The sequence below is a fragment of the Pangasianodon hypophthalmus genome, chromosome 1 (assembly GCF_027358585.1).
Source record: "Pangasianodon hypophthalmus isolate fPanHyp1 chromosome 1, fPanHyp1.pri, whole genome shotgun sequence".
Lineage (NCBI taxonomy): Eukaryota > Metazoa > Chordata > Actinopteri > Siluriformes > Pangasiidae > Pangasianodon > Pangasianodon hypophthalmus.
Window position 1 is genome coordinate 33,983,798 of NC_069710.1, and position 21,800 is coordinate 34,005,597.

The 21,800-nt window shown below is 35.4% G+C and overlaps 1 protein-coding gene across 1 annotated transcript in view; it reads left to right on the forward strand.

Annotated features, from left to right (window-relative positions):
* Positions 1–21,800, forward strand: part of LOC113523756 (uncharacterized) — a 507,872-nt gene that overhangs the window by 158,622 nt on the left and 327,450 nt on the right. The gene's annotated exons all lie outside the window — the stretch shown is intronic.

Genomic DNA, 21,800 nt, shown 5'->3' on the forward strand with positions numbered 1-21,800 from the left:
CCAGCCCCCCAATTTTTACATCATTTGTGGTATTTAGGGCCCAACCGGGCGAAGGTCCGTATTGTTTTCCTTAGGATTATTCTAATTATTCTTCTTATTTTTTGTCAAGGTTTTTGTATTTATATTTATTAGCTAGCTAACTGTACTGAATATTTATATTTATTAGCTAGCTAACTGTACTGAATATTTATATTTATATTTATTAGCTAGCTAACTGCACAGAATATTTATATTTATTAGCTAGCTAACTGTACTGAATATTTATATTTATATTTATTAGCTAGCTAACTGTACTGAATATTTATATTTATATTTATTAGCTAGCTAACTGTACTGAATATTTATATTTATATTTATTAGCTAGCTAACTGCACAGAATATTTATATTTATTAGCTAGCTAACTGTACTGAATATTTATATTTATATTTATTAGCTAGCTAACTGTACTGAATATTTATATTTATATTTATTAGCTAGCTAACTGTACTGAATATTTATATTTATATTTATTAGTTAGCTAACTGCACTGAATATTTATATTTATTAGCTAGCTAACTGTACTGAATATTTATATTTATTAGTTAGCTAACTGCACTGAATATTTATATTTATATTTATTAGCTAGCTAACTGTACTGAATATTTATATTTATATTTATTAGCTAGCTAACTGTACTGAATATTTATATTTATATTTATTAGCTAGCTAACTGTACTGAATATTTATATTTTCCTTCTGAAACAGCGAATATAGCAAATGTTACAGATTGAACAATCGAATATGTCTGTATGTTTCCTGCTCAAAAGCAAATACTTGTATATACAGTATAACTCATTTAGAATAAGAAGTGTGATCAGGACACGTATCTGAAGTTTTATTTTATTTTTATGGAATGAAGCTGGTAGTCTAGGGTAAAATGAATGCAAATTAATGCCACCTTCATTTTAATATGACTTTTGATTTTGACCTTTTTGATATTTTGACTCCTGGAACATTTTTTGTAAGGCCTGTTGTTCTAAAACATAATAATAATAATCTTTGTTTCTTTAGTAGTATTGTTTCCTGTGGAAAAATGAAGATCAGTTTGATAACTCTATTATTTTAGTAATTGAATCTGCATTACAAAATAAGGGGTCGTTTATTTATGTTCTGAAAAATGGCTGTTCAGTGGTGTAGATATATGCACTTTGATTTGCACTACATAATTTATAGAGTTGTTTGTTCTCATCGTTAGAGTGTATTTTTGCAAATACTTTTTTGGAGACCTGTTTTATCTACTTTCATATTAGAGATTTCTTTCTCTTTTCATGTCTCTATCTATAATTTCTTTTAATACAAGAGGGTTAAGAAACCTTACAAAAAGGAAAGCAATTTTTTCTATCTTAAACAGTTTAAAAAGGACTTTTGTTTCTTGCAAGAACGTCATTCCACGAAAGATGATTGTAACTTTTGGAGATCTCAGTGGGGGTTAGATTTATGGACGGCTCATGGAACAAGTCATTCAGCTGGTGTTTGCATCCTTAAACATCAGTTTAATGGGAAGATTGTACGATCTGATTGTGACCCAAATGGCCGTTATATTTGCCTTGTAATAGAAATTTCAAATTTACTGTGTATTATTGTTAATATTTATGGTTTTAATCAACAAAAAGAGAAGGAAAAACTTATTGATCAAGTGGAAGAACAGGTTTTGAATTTACTAACCAAATACCCAAATCCTTTTTTAATTTTTGGAGGGGACTTTAATGTGGCTTTGGATAACATCTTAGACAGATGGCCTCCAAAGTCACCTGATAATTCAAATCTTTATTTAAAGACGTTCATGGAATGATTTTCTTTAGTTGACAGCTGGAGAGAGACTCATCCTTCTCAAAAACGTTTTACACGGTGCAATAATTGTCTTTCAAAGCAGTCTCGAATCGACTTGTGGCTTATCTCTAGAGATTTAAGTAATACTATGTCTGGCATTATTCCATCACCACTTTCTGATCACAAATGCATCTCTGTATTTATTCCTTTTTCAGATGCTGCTAATGCACATAGAACTACTTCCTATTGGAAACTAAATGTTTCATTGCTTAATTATAAAGACGTAAAGGAAAAAATAGATTTTATAATTTGCAGTTATTGGAAAAAAGCAAATAAAGAAAATAATTTTGGTAGTCATTGGGAGTTAGCAAAATATGAAATCGGTGAATTTTTACGAACATTTAGCAGTAAACTGGCGAAAAAGAAAAAAAATGATGAAAGTATTATAATATACAAAATTTCAGATCTTCTGTCTAAATCTGTTAGCTGATGCTGAAAACGTTGAACTTGCCCATTACCAAAATATATTAGATGAGTTTTACAAACAAAAAGCTGAGGGAGCATCTGTTAGATCACGGAAAAGATGGATGGAAGAAGGTGAGCAAAATTCTTCTTATTTTTTTAGATTGGAAAAGCAACAAATAAAAAAAAATCTGATTGGAAAGCTTATGATTGATGAAAGTCTCTGTGAAGACCAGAAAATCATTGCCAATTTTTGTGCCAAATTTTATAATGATTTATATACATCTAAATTTAATAAACAACGTGCTCTTGATTTTTTTGAATCATTATCTTACATAAATGAATTGAGTAATACTGATCAAGCTTTTTGTGATGCTCCCATTACTTTAAAAGAAGTTGAAGAAGCGATTAAATCATTAAAATTAAATAAATCTCCAGGCACAGACGGTTTCACATCAGAATTCTATCATATGTTCAGTAAAAATATAGCTCCCTTCTTGCTAAGTGTTTATAAGGAAAGTATAAATAAATCTTTTCTTCCACCTACTTTATGCCCAGGTTTGATTACTTTAATTCCCAAGCCAAATAAAAATCCTACTTTGAGATAATTGGCGTCCAATAACATTGTTAAACCCCTGGAAAAAAGTGAGTCCCTTATTAGCAAGCTGCAAACACCGCATCCGGATGGAGCTTTTATCAGTGCTGGGGATTTTAATCACAATAATTTGAGGACGGCGCTCCCCAACTTCCATCAAAACGCCTTTTCTCTCTCTCTCTCTCTGTGTGTGTGTGTGTGTGTGAGAGAGAGAGAGAGAGAGAGAGAGAGAGTACATGCAAAACCTTCTAAGTAAAAGGATAAATTATATTTGTGTATGTTTGTGTTTGAGATGTCAGTGTTCTGATATATCATCATTTCTCTCCCAGGCTGTGTGTGTGTAATCTGACATGGGAAAGCTGTAGAGCTCTGTCCTCAGTTCTCAGCTCAAACTCCTCCAGTCTGAGAGAACTGGACCTGAGTATCAATAACCTGCAGGATTCAGGAGTGAAGCTGCTCTCTGCTGGACTGGAGAATCCACACTGTACACTGGAGATACTGAGGTCAGATCATCACTTTCACACTGTGGATCCTGCATTTGTGTCATATGGCTGTTTTAGATTAATAAAATGTTGTCTGTGCTGGAGCACAATTTTAATAGAGCAGCAATAACTGCTATAGTTTTCCAGATTCAAAAATAACAAACAGTGAAATAGACGTGTAACAATCTGGATTTACTTCTGGCTTTCATACACACACTTCATGGGCTGTGAAGCATTGTGTGTGTGTGTGTGTGTGTGTGTGTGTGTGTGTGTGTGTTGATCTATAAATGTTGATCTCTCTACAGGCTGGAAAGCTGCAGTATTACAGGTGAAGGTTGTGCTGCTCTGGTTTCAGCTCTGAAGTCAAACACCTCATCACACCTGAGAGAACTGAATCTGAACTACAATAAACCAGGAAAATCAGGAGAGAAGCTGCTCTCTGATCTACTGAAGGATCCACACTGTAAACTGAAGAAACTACAGTGAGTTACTGACTGAAACACACACACACACACACACACACACAGTAACAGTGATTTGGTGGTTTAACGTCTCTTTATACACTTCAGAGGAGATTCTGTATCTTAATGTGTTTGTACAGTAATAAGAAATAAAAACACTGTTCTGCATTTGGGTTCTCTCTCGGAAAAGAGTGGGATGCTTCTCACTGGGAAAAGAGTGGGAGAGAGCTTGCCCCTGGTGAAGGCGATTAAGTATTTTGGGATTTTATTCATAAGTGATGAAAAAAGTGTTAGATTGACAAATTGATTAGATTAACAGTATTCCTCTGTACGTGGACAAAACTCCATGCTTACTCCATCTCTATCCTCACCTCTCATCTCTCTGCTTATAATCTACGTCTCTATCCTCACCGATCATCACAACCTGTGAGTAGTGACTGTAGCAATACTCCAGTTGAGGTTGTTCAGGCAGCTGATGAGGGCGCCCCCTGGTGGCTTTATCAGGCAACAGTGTGTTTCTCCCAGAAACAAGGATCCAGACCCCCAATTTTTGTGTGTTGTGTGTATGAAAATGTTTTACTGATTATGTAGTTTAATCATTTCTTTTTGTTTTATAGTTTAATATGTGTATTTGGAAATCTGCAATATAAATTCTGTACTTTAAGATTACACACACACACACATTGTTTACACTGTTTTTTTTTTGTGAGGAATCTGATGACTGATTCTGATAAACATTTGATCAAATCTGATCGTTCTGCTCTTTTCTCTTTCTTTACAGATTTCAGACGGTTTAATTCTGATCTGATCTGATCTGAGTCTCACACACAGAGGATGATGAGGAGAAACTCTTACAGTACAAAGTGTTTGAAAAACATGATCATTTAGTGATAATCAGATGGTGTACAACGTCAGCACTTCTGCTTCTCTAGTTGTTTGTAAAAATGCACCAGCTGAGATAAATAAACTTTAACTGTACAGTAATGAATCTTTTCTTATTAACAGCAAAACAGAAACTGTTAATGCACTTATAATGTCATTTAATAGTTTTGTATATACAGTATGTTCATGTTCTTCCATTTACATGTAGCAGAAGGAAACATTTATGTTTAAAACACTTTATAAATATCTTATAGTATCAGTTCAATGCAGTAATTTGGTCACTGCTCAAAGTTATACACTGTTTATACACTGAGTTAAAGTCATTTGTTTCCTACTGAAGTTGTTAGAAAATTAAGATTAGAAAAGTTTAATTTAGTCGACTCTGTACATAATTATGTTTTAAATTTATTAAATGGAGTAAATTTATATATATTTTTATTTGTTTTTATTTTTTTGGTGTGTGTGTGTGTTTGCACCTGAGTCTGTATCCATGCTGTAATATAGTGCTGTGTTTGACTTAACTTGAATGGTGAGTGTCATTTTGGCCTGGAAAAAACATGCACACCTCCATGTTCATCTTTTGTTAGCAATAAGCTAGCCAGCTAACTCTGATGAGTGATGTATATTTACCTCCTCAACACAGCAAACTGTATAGTCAGTATTATAGAACATAATAACCCTCAAGGATTATTACAGAGAATCTACAAAGAATGTGTCATCATTAGCATAATGTTGAATAAAAAATATTAAAAATTTAAAAATACCTGCTAGAGATAGACTTTAAGCTAGCTAGCACAGTGCAGTAAAGTTTCTAGGATACTATGTGTGTTTAGACTTGAAATATCAATTAGCATGGTAAGTATTAATTAGCAGTATTTAAACTCATTGCTATGAATAAACCTACAGGCTTTGCTCCAACAAAAACAATGTACAGTGTGAGGTATCATGGCAACAACAAACACGGTGAACTTATTTCCCACAAAGGTTGTAGGCCATACATCACTAATGACCCATAAATAATCTGCTTTCTTTTAACATTTTACACAATGAACAGTAAATGGCTCTGAGTCCATATAGGAGGCAGAACATGAAGACTTAATTTCTTTATTTCTGTAAGTGGAATCACCTACGTTACCAAATAAGTGTTTGGGTGTGGGGGAGTATTTATTATTGATAAGTGCAGAGTGTTTTTGTCTGCACTGTAAAATAAAAAAAACAGGCTTCTCCAACTCAAAATGTTCTAGTGACCTGTTGCACCTAAAATGTTTAGTTGGCTCAATTTAAGTTATGTAAAATATATATTTTTAGTTGTACTGATGAGCTCTTAATGTTGACTGAAATTGAAAAAAAATATTGAGTCAATTAAAGGTTCTATTTTGACCAAATAGGGGTCTAATAGTTGGTCCAATATATTTTAAATTGGATGAGCTATTTTTGTTCAGTTTGCATAACTGCAAAGCCAAGCACTTATATTTACCAAAGTACAAATTTTCACCTTTATGTATTTGACAAAATACATTTCATACAATGCAAAATGTATGGTAAATTATAAAATGATTTTTAATAAGATCTGTAAGAGCATACAGTGTAGAACTGCACAAAAGTACTGCATACAACAGAACTGTGCAAAACAGAATACAAGAGATACAATACATTGTAAAAGCTCAAGTGCAGTTAGAAAATTCTGTATGTATATTTTACATACATTTATTTTGCAGCATCCTGATTTGAACTGGAAGTTCTGTGTACAAAAGAACAATTTAAAACAGAATATGTGCACACTGTGCATGTTAAAGTAACACATATGTAAATGAAATATATCATTACTGCATTTTAGTACCAGACTACGCAATAATATCACCTAGAGCAAACTGGTTTGAACTGCAGAAAAGTGCATGAGAACTCTGATTTACAAAGCTTTCTCATTTCATTTCACCATCTAAAGGTCTTACAGGTTCACTTCACAATCAAATGCCTTTTCTTTAGATCAAAAGAAATTTGGTTCCTTACAGTACCGTTTAAAAGACATTAAAATAAAGGATTAATTAAATGATTTCTGTTCATTTAAATGGACAGATTTCTGAAACATCTTGTGCAAAAGTTCAACCATGTAAAACCAAATTCAACAATTCTAAGAAAAATTCAAGTCTGTCAAACATCTGGTGTGAAAGTTCAACCATGCTGTTCAGCAACTCTGCCAAAAAGTTCAAATAATTGTCAGACATCTGTTTCCAACTGCAGTATTGCCAAAAATAATCACTGGCATGAAAATGTTTAAATTACAGCTGCAATCATTTGTTCTTTTAGAGACTGCACTCTTGCAGTGCACTCACTTCCAAGGTTCACAAAGATGGACGGCTTCAAAGGTGTACCTTAAGTCCTTGTGATACTCTATGTTAAGAGCATAAAGCAGACCAAAGAGGAGAATGAAGGCTTTTATGGAGTCTCCCAGATTGTCCATAACTACTTCCTCTTCCAATACGACTGCCACATTGACCACCGTGGAATTTGATCCTGAGTGAGCAGTGCAGTCATTTACCACTTCAAGGATTCCCATTTTCATGCCCTTTGTGCACGGCCCCAATGCATCAGTGTCCTATGAAACACAGTAAATAATGGACAACAGTCAACTATTTCATAAAGAAACTGAAACAACTGAACTGGGGTAAACCTTTGTAAGGTGTTTAGTTTAGGTTTGCAGCAGTAGTGCTTGTAAAAGTTCAAATAAAACTCAAAATAAATGACCAGAATGGTGTTTGAAATTGAAGCTGTCTCTCTCATGTACAAGGGAAGACCATGAAGAACAGTAGAGCTCCTGTGTGAAATTACATCCATGGTCTGCCAAGAAACACAGGTTATGGAGTGTCAACAAGTGAGCCATGACACCATTTAGTTTAAAAACATTGCTTTACAGCTACAAAAAAACACACATAGTACAATATAATTCTACAGAGAATGACTGTAAGTAACAGACCTGGGCATCCAGTTTTTCAACAAGTTCTTCCAGTTGACTCTCCCCTACTTGTGTTGCTTTGGCTCTGTACATTTAAGAAAAATCACCCTAACAGCTAATGTGTAGCTTATTAGCTAGCATTACCACAACCAGACTTGTTTCCTTTTAGTAGTGCATCATCTTCAAATGAATCTGTACACAGCTACATTCGCTAACTTGCTAGCTACCACCAAAGTGTTAGTTATTTCACTGCCTACTGAAATTGCCAACTAGCTAGTGAACCGAAACAGATCCCTCGCTAATGATGTCCGTTAGAATGAACAGTCTACAACTCCTAACTTACTGATGGAATTTGGGACAAAAACTAGCGATCTACCACCAGAGGACTAAGAAGCACTATAAACTGGATGGAGATTGAAAAGCTTCTTTTAAGCGGTAAGTTAATATTATGTGTGTTTTCACCTTTCCTTTAAGCGTAATGTCGGATGACTCCAGACAAGTAAAAATAAAAATCGCGCGGTAACGTCCGTAAGGCCGGAAGTGTCCTTCTGCGCATGCGTGGAAGAGTCATCATGCCCTGTGTTTTGCTCGGCATTTGAACACCACAGAGGTGTGAACTCTACACAGGTCATTTCAATCAATGTTCTGCTGAGAAACTCCAGTTAAACACCTGCACAAAACTCCAGCACCATCTTCTCCTTTTGAGGCTGAAAGCTTTCCTCCACCGGAGCCTCTTCTCTCATCTGAGCTTCTCTGGCCTCGCTCTCGCATGAGAAAGACATGAATAAGAGTTAATACAACACAAACATTCAGCATAACAAATAGCTGCTTAACAATTAAAAAAACATATTGCCCTCATCATTTCCTCTTACTTTTTAACACAAATTAAAATGAGGAAATGAAAGTAAAATCAGGTCTTAACTGTGTTCAATCTTTTCTCCACCACATTAGTAACATCTTTCTTCTAACGTCTTTCTGGTCACATGACCTCTAATTACACACAAAACTTGATTTATCCAAACTAATAGTTTTTCTCCCGCTTACCTCAATGTCCTTTTAGCTTCTCTGTCATTTCTGCAAACTTAAAAACTGAACACAGTGTGTGTGTGTGTGTGTGTGTGTGTGTGTGTGTGTGTGTGTGTGTGAGAGAGAGAGAGAGAAATGTTCTGGTACAGAAGCAGAAACACCTCTATGGCATCAAAATGCTTCATTGTGTGACTTCACTCCGTGACATCGTTCCCCACAGACACAAGTGTTCCTGATAATATACACTAACACTGTTCCACTGCTGCTAATGCTTTCCCTTCTTTTACATTTTTATAACACACTTAAAGAAGAATAAAAAAAAGAATAAAATAATAAAATATCACAGCTCCTGTTTGCTGCATTCTTAAGCTTTCTTTTCTTTTCACTCTAAATGTTCTGTGTTGAAGATATTTAGCACTGAAACGGGATGATAAACGAACTAATGCATAAAAACATGCCAAAAAAACCCATAAAATCCTCCAGTTAAAGTGTTTCACCCTAAGAAACCATCATCACACGCTCATAGTGAGTGTTTATGACTTTAGCGTGTGAATTGTTTTGGTTAAATTTAGTCCTCTTATGGAATGGATTTTAAAAATCTACAGCAATCAGTTTGAAATTCTGCACTAGTGTGATTTTTTATGAGGAAGATGTGTACTGTTAATTGGTGTTCATTGATTCAAATATGTTCAATAAGTTTTAAAAATTAATAACCTTATATTACGGTCCTTTCGGGTCTCACAAAAATGCAGATGTGTCCTGGGCAGAGTTTGATTTTGACACCACTGGCTGAGCTGTAGAGGCTATAGCCAGTTTGGGCGAGTAACAATAAGGAAGCTGGATAATAACTTTGGCGCTGATAAAGATGAGCTACCAGTTTAACCAGTGATCATGTTTCAGCAGCTGGTAGCTGGTCAGACCAAGCTGCATTTTCCAGCACTGATGCTGCAAATAAAAACAGATAAATGTTTCTCTTTTTTAAATGAAAAAAAAAAAAAAAAGATAAAGACTGCACAGCTTCTAATATTTACATTTACATTTATGGCATTTGCCAGACGCCCTTATCCAGAGCGACTTACATTTAATCTCATTTTTTATACATCTGAGCAGTTGAGGGTTAAGGGCCTTGCTCAAGGGCCCAGCAGTGGTAGCCTGGCAGTAGTCCAACGTCTTAACCACTGAGCTACCACTGCCCAATATAATAGCATGTAAATTTAATAACTAAGTAAAAACAACATTTTGTCTCTTTTGCTATTTAATGTGAGAAATGTAGCTGTTTTTTTTAACACCACTCAAAAAACTGAAAGAAAACATCAACACACGTATTTACACCAGAGAGATCTAACGCACTAAGCGTTTAAAATCATACGCTGTGTTTATAAAACTTCTGAGGTTTACACTTGGGAATAACTTTCCAGTTGAACCAGTTGAATATACTTTATTAATGACTGATGATGTGACTTTCACTGGACGTTTTTTCACGTGGTTTCACGCGATTCGTCACGTGTGATCACGCGGCACCCTGCAGTCTCGCTTCTTAGAGTTTAAATTCATTTGTTGTGCTTCACACAACATCCACCAGGTGGCGCCTGGAACAACACACTGCAGCTCAACACACAGCACACTGAAAACAATGGAATGTGTGTTCGCTTAGATTTAAGAGAAAATATTAGGTATGGTTTACATAAAAATATTACATTTCTCATCATAACGGGATTTCACTGCTTATGCTAAACTTAATTTAAACCAGTTTCTAATTACAAGACTGAATTATGTAAAGTCCAGAGGTGGACAGTAACGAAGGACATTTACTTGAGTACTGTATTTAAGTACACTTTTTGAGTATCTGTACTTTACTTGAGTATTATTTTTTCTGGAAACTTTTGGCTTTAACTTCACTCCATTTGAAAGACAAATATCGTCCTTTTCACTCCACTACATTTCTATCAATGTCCTCTAGTCGAAAGTCATCACTATGTAGCAGCTTTGAAACTCAGTGGATGATTTTTTTTCTTCTCTAAAACGTGATTGGTTGTTTGCAGGTGACAGACAGCCTATCAGTAATCACTCTTGTAGGGTCACGTGACGTGGCCACACTTCAAAAGTATGTTCCAGTTTTCTGAGAAGGTCAAAGATTGTTTTCGTTTTAAATGTTTGCTTTGTTTGCCTAAAACAAAGCAAATCACAGGCTTCAGAAACTCGCCGTCCAACCTGCGGAAGCATATTGAGGGATGTAAACTTTTAATTTCTTGTGAAAGCTTGAAACTGTCTGTGCTTTAGAGCTAAAGTTTCAGTATGAAGTATGGTCGCTCAAATGATTGATGGATTTGGCCGCCCGGTTGCCATGGCAATGTGGATACACCGCTGACGCAGAGGGAAGGTTCCACAGTGACGTCACTTAGCACGCAAAAGCCTGAATTCAAATGGAAATGAGTTTAACAGTTAAATAAGTTCACATCTTGTAATTTTTATAGGTTTTTTTTGTTGTTGTTACCTTGCATAATTACTATAGTTATGTGTAGAGCTGCATGATTAATCATAAAAAGATTGCGATCTCGATTCAAACACCCACACGATCTCTTTCCTACACAGTATCATTATTTCTTTCTGCGTTACAAATATTCAAATGATCACAGAAGCACTGGGATAAATGTTTACAGTTCGCATATAAACACTGATGTCTACCATCAAAACAGGGCAAACACCTTTTGAAAGGAACTTGACGCTTGAAATAATGATTGTACCGATTACATTGTTTGGCCACCAGGTGGCGACAAGTGACTGTTAAAAAAATGTATGTCATTGAATCATTCATTCAAGAGATTGGTTCAAAAATGCTGATTCATCCAGTAATGAAACAAGTGAAGTATTTATGAGTGAGTCATTGAATCATTCAAACAGATTTTTTAAAATAATTCATGCAAGTCAATTAAACATTTTTAAATAGACTGCAGCAATTAATATTTTGTCAGAACCTCCAGTAAATTACAGGTTATTTTGTTTAGTTCAGAATCGTGGGAGAATCATGATCTTTATTTGAAACAAAAACATTGCGATTCTAAATTTATCCAGAATCGTGCAGCTCTAGTTACATGTTATTTACCGTAAGTCTTATTGATTATTGATGACCTGTAATGTCAGTATATTTGAATGTGCTTTTTAATGCCAGTCTGAGTTGATTTGGGGCTTTTTTAACTGAAATTATACACTGTCTTTTATAGAGGAAGCATGGATGTGAAGTGAAAAAATATAGTGAACTGACTACAGCTGCCTGAAAGAGAAAACATGAGGCTGGGACATCTTCCTCAAACTTCAAACAGATGAAGCTTGAAGAAATAAAGCAGGTGTCTCAAATACCTGTTGACAATGCTATACTCCGCTTCATAGTTCAGGGTCGACTCAAGAAGAAGATGATGATAATGGTCCTGATGATGAGATGGAAGTGGAATTCATTGATGTTGAAACCATTATGGCTGAAGATGCCAAAGCATCAGGTATCAGGCTCTGTGGAATAAGACTGCAAGATCCACTACTGCTGCAGAGGTTGTTGAAGAGCACGGTAAGCTTCAGCTGGTACAGCCTAATGCAACAAGATGGAACTTCTTTTATTTGGCTGTGGAGCGTATCATGAGAATCCTTAAAGATCAAGGACAGGGAGTGGTGAGAGCTGTCTGTGCTGCACTCAAAGTTCCTTTTGTCTGGAATTATGTTCTCTTTTTTGTTTCATTACCTACAACCTTTCTGCATCAGAAAGAGGGGAAAAAAGCCAATTTTTGTGTAATCCTTAATGACCACTTTGTGAGAATAAATATGCTTGAATGCATAGTGGTTCTATTTAAATTTGGGGGAAAAAGGTTGTGATTGGTTTTCTTTTGCTTGAGTTAGGTACAGTCCAGCTGAAATGGCCTTTTTGGGTGAATATACCACCACCATGAGCCCCATTGCGAAGGCGACAAACATATTACAAGGAGATTCCAACATTCAAATGTGATGGCTTCTCCCTACTATTACTATGGTCATCACCTATCTTGAGAAAACAAGAGCATTGCTGAGATTCTGCAAGCTGCTAGTTGATGCCATCCTAGATGGTTTGAAAAAAGGGTTTGGGAACATGATGTCTGATCCCGAGCTAGTTGCTGCAGACATTATTCATCTAAAGTTCAAAACATCCTGGACCAGTGATGAATCCATCCTCAAACTTGGTAAGAGAAATGTTCTAAATGGCCCATTATTTCCTCATTTACTTATTTAAATTTTTTTTAACTTGCATACAACTTAGTCATGATGAAAAGATTATAAAAAATAATGACTAACCTATAATTGTTTCTGATTTAGGCCTCACTTACATCAAGGAATATCTCCCTGATCATGATGAGAGTCTTCGGCCTGCTGACAACTCCTTAAGCACTTCTGATGAAGAGGAATTCTTCTCTAATATCAACCATACACGCACACAGGAGACATCCAAACAACTGGAGGCATACCTAACATGTACAGCTGAAGGTTTGACTATGTTGACATCTTATCCAGCCTTATCCAACCTGTCGCTCAAGCTGAACACTGCCCTGCCTGCCTCGGCGGCCTGTGAAAGGCTTTTTAGTGCAGCTGGATTGATTTTCAGCCCAGGGGAGCAATTAATTCACATAACTTTGAGAACCAGCTTCTACTTAAGATGAATAAGGACTTTTATAAGTTTGACTGATTCGACCTAAGATTTGGCTCCACTAGTGACCTCTGAGAGACAGCATCGTTGTTGTCACAACAAATTGTTTGTAGTTTTTGTTTTGATGTCAAATAAGTCTTGCTGTTTTGCTTTTTTTTTAAAGCAGTGTTGCTGTTGGGCAGTTATACAGCTACGGTTGTGTAGCTGGGTTTTATAGCAGGTAGGATTATTTTATTTTTTCTCATCAGTCTGTATTTACAGCAATTTCACTGTCTGCTTGATTCAAATGTGGATGAATGTATACACATAGATGTGTGCACACTGCCAGAGCTGTGTGAAAACACTACCATGCTGCTTTTGTGGGGGTGTGTAGGAGTGTTTAATAAAAAAAATGAATTATTATGGCTGTCTTTTTTTGTCAGTTCAGTTGTTTCACTTCTATAGTGGCCACAAGTCACTTCACTTCACTTCACTTATAGGTTTCATAACATTCTAAAAGCTCTTTATTCCACAGATACTACAAGCTAGTCAGTGTATTCAGTAGGTTGCTTCAGAGGCATAAGGTATTGTCAGTATTACATACAACAATGCAACAATAATAAAACAATGCATTGACAAAAAAAGGAAATTTACATTTGATACTTAAGCACTTTTAAAAGCAAGTACTTCTGTAATTTTATTTAAGTAAAAATCTGTCTTTACAGCTGTAAGGCCTTCACACTCAGAACTCAATGTCCTTTTAGTATAGAACCAATGTCAAATGTTGGAATGTCCTTTCAATTCAGAATTTAAATCCAATATTTTTTCCTTCAGTTGTAAAATCCAGTGTCTTTCTAGACCAATCAGTGTCAGTGTACTTAGAAAAAAAATATGGACAAAGAAAAATCAAAATGAGCTTTTCAAAATTAGGATCAGAGCTCTGAAAAAAAAAATGTAATAAAATGTTCTACCCGGGTAGTGTGTGTTTTTTAAAGTGTGATGAGATCTCCAGCGCTTTTCTGTGAGATGAAATGAAAGACAAGAATGGAACAGTTCCTGCTGATAAGGACTCCTCACACTCTGCTCTTCTACCATGCTTCTGTCTGTCCAATGGAGGTGAATCCAATGGCCTTATCAAATCATGCATACAAAAAACCAACCTGCATAACAGGGCAACATTCAGTTACTCTATCAAAATCATTTCCAATTCCTTCACCAGATCTGGAAACAATATTACTCAAAAACCCCCCATAGTCATAATTGTACAGCAGTTTACAATTTGAACAGGTTACATTCTCTCAGTCGCTGCACACGTGAACTCAGACTAGCTAATTACATCATAACCTAGATTACATGTGGCTCGCAATAGCATCTCAGATTCATGTGACTCAAGTTACTCTCCAACTGGTTTTTACTAAAAAAAATACACATCAAGATACTGAGGTATCAAGATCATAATATTACCAACAAAACAGTATCTTGCAAAAACAATACTTAGAAAACCCGTGTCCAGTAGCAACACACATGGTGAACACTCGGCAAACTCACCGGAGAAACAGAAAAATCCACAAATCCTCATCAGTACTAAAACGCCTCTTCCCTCGTGATACCGTATAAAAGATGATTTCTAAGTAGAAACTAGCAAAATAGCTCTAAACCTTATGTTTTAAATTTAACTCTGTGTGGTTCTTTCCTCGTGTAGAGCTCAGTTCAGCTCACTACCATTCAATCGCATTTGTTTCCCTCTCCTCGTTACTGAAAACTAGATTGGTTTCACCTCTCTGCAGCGCCACTACTGCCATCTGCTGGACAATAATGATATGCAGTTAAGACACATAGCTGAAAATAACCTAAATATTAGATAAAACTAACAATCTTTTAACTCTGTTTTAGGTTAATTTTAAGCGGGTTACACAACTTTCACTTGTAATGGAGTAATATTTGACCAGAAGTATCTGTACTTTCACTCAAGTAATGGAGTTGTGTACTTTGTCCACCTCTGAGTTTCTCTCACTGTTTGCTGTGCTAAGTGTGGCTCACAGCAACATGTGGACCTGTTTACTGGAGCTGATGTATGACACGGAGCAGAACTGGTTTTAAACGGATTGTTATTACTACAAGTCTTTGACTCTTGAGCATCCAATTCATTCAGCCAGTCCACAAACGAGAGAGGTGTTCACTTTTCCTCATTCTCTGTCATTATGGTAGGATTCCACAGACTACTCTTATTTACGTGGGAGTGTTTTCTCACCATACTCGCTCTCTCCCAAGTATCCGCCATTTTCGCTTCCTCTCTGACAGTGTCTGCTTCGGCTTTAACAACTTAGAATGTCCATATGACTACTGCGGTTAAGCGAGAAAGCAGAAAAAGATATATAATATAATATATAGTGGATATATATAATATAATATCTGGATCTGTTAATACAATTGGGCCAAGAGGTTATTTTGATTCATTATAAAATGGACATTTCAAATTGGTAGTGATGATCAAACCTACTCAGATCAGTTCACAGTGAGCTCCTCTATGCTCCCAATAAAGATGAATTAATTCTACTGTAGAGTTTTTAAGTTTAAGCTCCTCAAAATCCCTGGATCAGTCAATATAATTGTGCCAGGAGGCAGTTTTTAATCCAGTATAAAATGGACATTTCAAATTGGTACATGATCAATCGCATGTAAAACAGTTTAAAGTGAGCTCCTCTATGGTCTCAATAAAGATCACTTAATTCTACTGTAGAGTTTTTAAGTAATTCCTCTTCAAACTCACAAGATCTGTATCTGTATATAAGATCAATATAATTGAACCAGGAGGCTAATTTGATTCATTATAAAAGGAACATTTCAAATTGTTAGATGATGAAACTCACTGATATCAGTTCACAGTGACCTACTCTTTTTCTTTTTTTCTTTAGTGCACACAAACACACACACACACACAAATATGGAAATGTGTATTATTTTAAAAAGTTTACAACATTAACTAACCAAAAGAATAATATAAGAACAAGTAGAAAAGTTTGTTTCTTTACTGCAGACACCATTAATTAAGTAAATTAAGTAAATAATTAAGCAAATTATTAAGCAAAAAAAGAAACAAAATAAATAAAGACATTATTGTTTTGGAATATACTTTATTGAAGAGGAATTACTTAAAACCCCTACAGTAGAATTAATTGATCTTTATTGTGATCATAGAGGAGCTCACTGTGAACTGATATCAGTGGGTTTGATTGTCTGCTAATTGGAAATTTCTCTTATATAATGAATCAAAATAGCTTCCTGGTTTAAAATTTTATTCAGGGTTAGATTTATAATAATAATAATAATCATTAAGGCAAATAAAAATAAAAACATCATTTAAGAAACTTTATTATTATTATTATTATTATTATTATTATTATTTGCCTTAATGATTTATAGCGTCTCTATAAACTTGATCGATTTTGCCCATTATTTAAAAGTAAAAGCGTAAATATAAAAACATTTACCCTGGATACTCATAAATACTATGAACTGTTGTGTGTTGGTTTTGTTATTTATTTAAATTTAATTTTGTATAAAAGTTAAGTTGCGTTGGTTGTGTAGGAGCTCGCGGGCGCGCGCTTTCCGCTTCCGGTGTTTTTACCGCTAAGTGTGTAAAAGCCGCGCCCCTCAATTGCACGAGCGGCCTGATTAACCGTGGTTTCAGGAAGAGCGGCTGCTTTAACCGCAGTTTATCACTCAGCACATGCGAGGAACAAATCCCGGCCGAGCCCCCAGTGTTACTCTCACCGCTTCAGCAACTCCCAGCGGCAGAGGAACAACTCGTTAGTTCATGTTCGGGCAAATGATGAGAGGGACAAAGTTCTTCCGAAGCATGCCGTTTTACTTCTTTAGGCAAATAAAAGTTGTCAGGGTTACAGTGCACAATAACTCCCGGGTGGCTTAACTGAAATAAACTAAAGGAAAAGCAAAGCAGAAACTTATATATATATATATATATAATTAAAATAATAAAATTAGAATAAGAATAAAACAAAAGAACTTTATATCAAATAAAATACTTCATATTTGCCAGACCGGAGCAAAATCAGTTTAACTCGGCTTCTGAACCGACGGCTGACGAAGCCCCTCAGTGCTACCCAGCAGTATTTTTAACTGAGCTAAATATTATCCGTTTCGCTTCTAGAATCACTATTTAACACAAGGGCTACTCTAAAACATAGAAATATTAACTGATGATACTAAATATTTCAGTAATATGATTTCAAAAATGTAAAAACTTAACTTACCTGAGGGAACGGGCAGAAATGGCGGACATCTCAGTTTGAAAAATTAACCGTCACTGTCTCGAGGATCGTCTTCTCCAATCCACCAATAGGAATTCAAGGATGATGCAACACACATACGCCACGTCGCCACCAGAGGGCGCTTTTACGATTATTTGTTTTTAATTGAAATATAATTTGTTTTTAAACCATCACAATACAGTATGGTACAAAATAAAGAAAACACCTGATTAGTTTATTTATTTCACAGAATGATTCGTCAAAAGGCAAACTATAATGTATTAGGAAATATAAGTTTCATTCTGATGTACAAACTTGCATTAAAAAAAAGCTCAGATACATTGACTAGATATTAATATTTGTTGACTCTCTTGTTTTTGACTACAGCAGTCATTGTCCTGGGTCTTCACTCAAAAAGCTTTGTGAATGTGTTGTTAGGCCTATAATTAATTTACACTTCAGTCATAAAACATGAATTATTGAACCATTTTAATTAAAAAGGTTCTTTGCTCCCCAAGGGTTCTACATAGAACCATTTTTTTTGGTAAAAGGTTCTATTGGCCCCAGGGTTCTATATAGAACCTCAAGGAGCCTTTTTTTTTTTTTTTTTTTTTTAAAGGGTACCAGTTTAACCAGTGATCATGTTTCAGCAGCTGGTAGCTGGTCAGACCAAGCTGCATTTTCCAGCACTGATGTTGCAAATAAAAACAGATAAATGTTTTGTTTTTGTTTTTTTTAATGAAAAAAAGATAAAGTCTGCACAGCTTGTAATATAATAGCATGTAAATTTAATAAATAAGTGAAAACATTTTGTTTCTTATAGCTACTTAATGTGAGAAATGTAGCTGTTTTTTAACACCACACAAAAAACTGAAAGAAAACACGTATTTACACCAGAGAGATCTAACGCACCAAGCGTTTAAAAACATACGCTGTTTATAACTTTTTTATAAATTTTATAAAACGTCACGTGTGATCACGCGGCACCCTGCAGTCTCGCTTCTTAGAGTTTAAATTCATTTGTTGTGCTTCACACAACATCCACCAGGTGGCGCCTGGAACAACACACTGCAGTTCAACACATAGCACACTGAAAACAATGGAATGTGTGTTCGGTTAGCTTTAAAAGAAAATATTAGGTATGATTTGCATAAAAATATTAAAGTGAACACAGAAGTCCACAGGCCAGATCAGACTGCTCTTGGCAATGATTAGTCTTGAATCAGTCTTTAAATATGCCTAGGCTTATAGATTATTACATTATATATTTAACATAGATTTAACATCATTCTCTGATAGGGTCTGATAATTTATTAACTGCACGTTTAATGTCATGATTTCCAGAAAACATAAAATATTCACAATAAAATATGAATTCAAATATATCCTAATAATGGACACAAATATTTAGTAATACAGAGATTGGAAAATCCATTTCCACGTGACTGCATGAGTGTGATGCAGAGGATCATTATTTTATGTGCTTTGTAAACACACACTTCATTGTGCTCTCTGCAGGTGTTCATGAGATAATGTGTACATAAATATTACTCAGTTCAGTGCTGATTAACAGTTGTGAGATATAAAGTCGCACTTGCAGAGTTGCCAACTCTCACGCATTTACTAAATCTCAAGCCAAAACACAAGACAATACCGCGAGTGCTTGTGCTGTTTAATGCGCTTAAGAGATGCTTTTCTCCAACGTGTAACTTACATTATTTACTCTTATTTTATATTATCTGTTAATATTTTGAATTAAAAGTCATGCGCATATTTCCATTTCACAAAACAATTTGTCATAACAACTTTTAAACTGTTAAACTTTAAAGATGCGCGTGCATGCGTGTCAAACAGACGGAGTGCAAGAGAGAAATAAGAGCAATAAGTTAGACTAAAATATGCATTTTGATCAAATATTTGTTGTTGGATATCAAATTTATGCAAGTAATGTTATTTTTTTATAAAAGAGGAACTGTAGTTCTACCTCTGACCTGTTAACACTTAGATTGTGCTTTATGAAAATTAACAGAAATGTACAGAAATGAAAAACTCCCAAGCAAAGAATTCAGTGGATAAAGAAGTGGAAAGACATGCACAATGAACACAACTATAGCTCATGATCAGACATGGTGAGAGGAGATATGAGCTAATTAATGTTTTTTCTGGAGTAAAATGTGTTCAATTAATACCAATGCAAATATAGTTGCTGTGCAATTTACTTGCCATTTTGTTTACTATATTGTTAAAGTTCACAGACCTCACTGAGTTTTCTTTTTTTATTCACATGTATTCTGAATTCATAATGTGTACATTATTTGAAAATTACTCAACTCTGTATTACTCAATTCATAGTCTGCAACTGCAATATTTATCAAATAATTGTCCTAACCATTTTACTGTCTTGTGTGAAAAAGTGAGTTTTTGTAATGTATTAAAATTACCTTCATTATAATGAGGTGATTACACAGATTTGTAAAACCGTATTTGAACTATTAACAAATGACCAGTTTCTTAGAATTGCACTAGTTATTGAGTAGTTGTCCTAACCATTTAACTGTCTTTTCATTTGGTAATTTGTGGAGGGTACATATTTTAAATAAGGTCTAAATGCAGTAAACATAGATGAAAACATTTGCACTTTGAGTCAGAAAAGTATAGTTACTCAAGAATATGCTTTATAAAGTTGCTTTTTTGAGTTAGGGACAGTATTTTGACAGTTTAAAAATGAATGACAATAACTTTGGTTAATCACATGCATTTACCCAGTTCGCACCTGCTATTAGCCTACAGTATCTACAACTCATTCTCACTTATTGTCCACTTCCCCAATGACACCTTGACACCTTGATAAATGTTTCAAAGCAGTCCTGCAGGGCCACACTGGCCTGCTGAGTACACCTCCTCACAATCCTTGTGGTAGGCTTACTTTGAACTGCAGGAACATACTGACAAGGTCATGATCTGATCTACTAAGTGGAGGTAGGGTAGTAGCTCTGTATGCTTCTTTAACATTTGCATACAAAAGGTCTGGTGTTCTGTTTTCCCATGTAGTGCAGTCAACAAACTGGTGGAAAGTTGGGAGAGTGGAATCCAGATCTACATGGTTAACGTCTCCAGTAATTACCACAAAAGCTTACGGGTGTTTAGACTGTAACTTAGCAACAGTGGCGTGAGTAACATCACATGCCACTTCCTTGTCAGCTGACGGTGGTTTTAGTGATTATGGTGTCATTGTTTGGTGGTAAATTCTGCATAAGACAAGGAGCGTGTGATTAAAATTTGTTTAACCTTCCCGGTCTTTGTCTTTAGTACATTACGCCATGTTAAGCATTTAGACTGGCCTGATAGATCGGCTTAGCCTACAGTATCTACAACCCATTCTCACTTATTGTTCACGCCCCCAATGACACCTTGACATCTGTACAGATAAATGCAGTCCATCCAAATGTAAAGGTATCTCAAAATGACCAAGATCAGCAAGCTGCATTCCCAAGACATCAGGATGATGAGGTCTGCTGGAAGTTCCACTCCAGAAATACACCATCTGAGTTCCATTGGTGTACACACTACATTGAGCACCATCAGAAGACATTATAAAGAACAAACATCATGCATACGTAATCCTCTCAAAATAAATAAGTTAGTTACCCACTTCATACAGTATGACACTACCACAAATGTAAATATGTTGCAACAATGTCATGTGTTGGTTGTGCCTAAAGTGTCAAATATTTATTTACTGTTTTGCCCTTGATTTTAGGGACATTGTCACAGCCATAGACAACATCACTAGCCATAATGATGAACTGCTGGCAAGTTCAGTGAAAAAACAGCTCTGGTGTGACAATAGAGTGGACATCAGTGAGCATTCGGAGGATCAGGCAAATACTTGGGTGGAAGTAGGGGAAAATTCAACATTGTTCCTTGATCAGAGACAAAATAAAGAGATACGTCTCCAACAAGCCCAGATATGGATCAATGAGAAGTAGACGTTTCAAGAAGTCATTTTCACTGAAGAAACCACAGTGGCTTTGGACCACTTTGACAAGATGTCATTTTGTAAAATTGGTAGACGAAACACCCACGGAAAGTTCAAGTTTGGGGAGCAATATCCATACTGGGACTGGGACCTATTGCAATCTTCAAAGGGGTAATGGACTCTTTAAAGATGCTATCATAAAAGAAACTGCCACTACCTACATTAGGGAAAACTTCA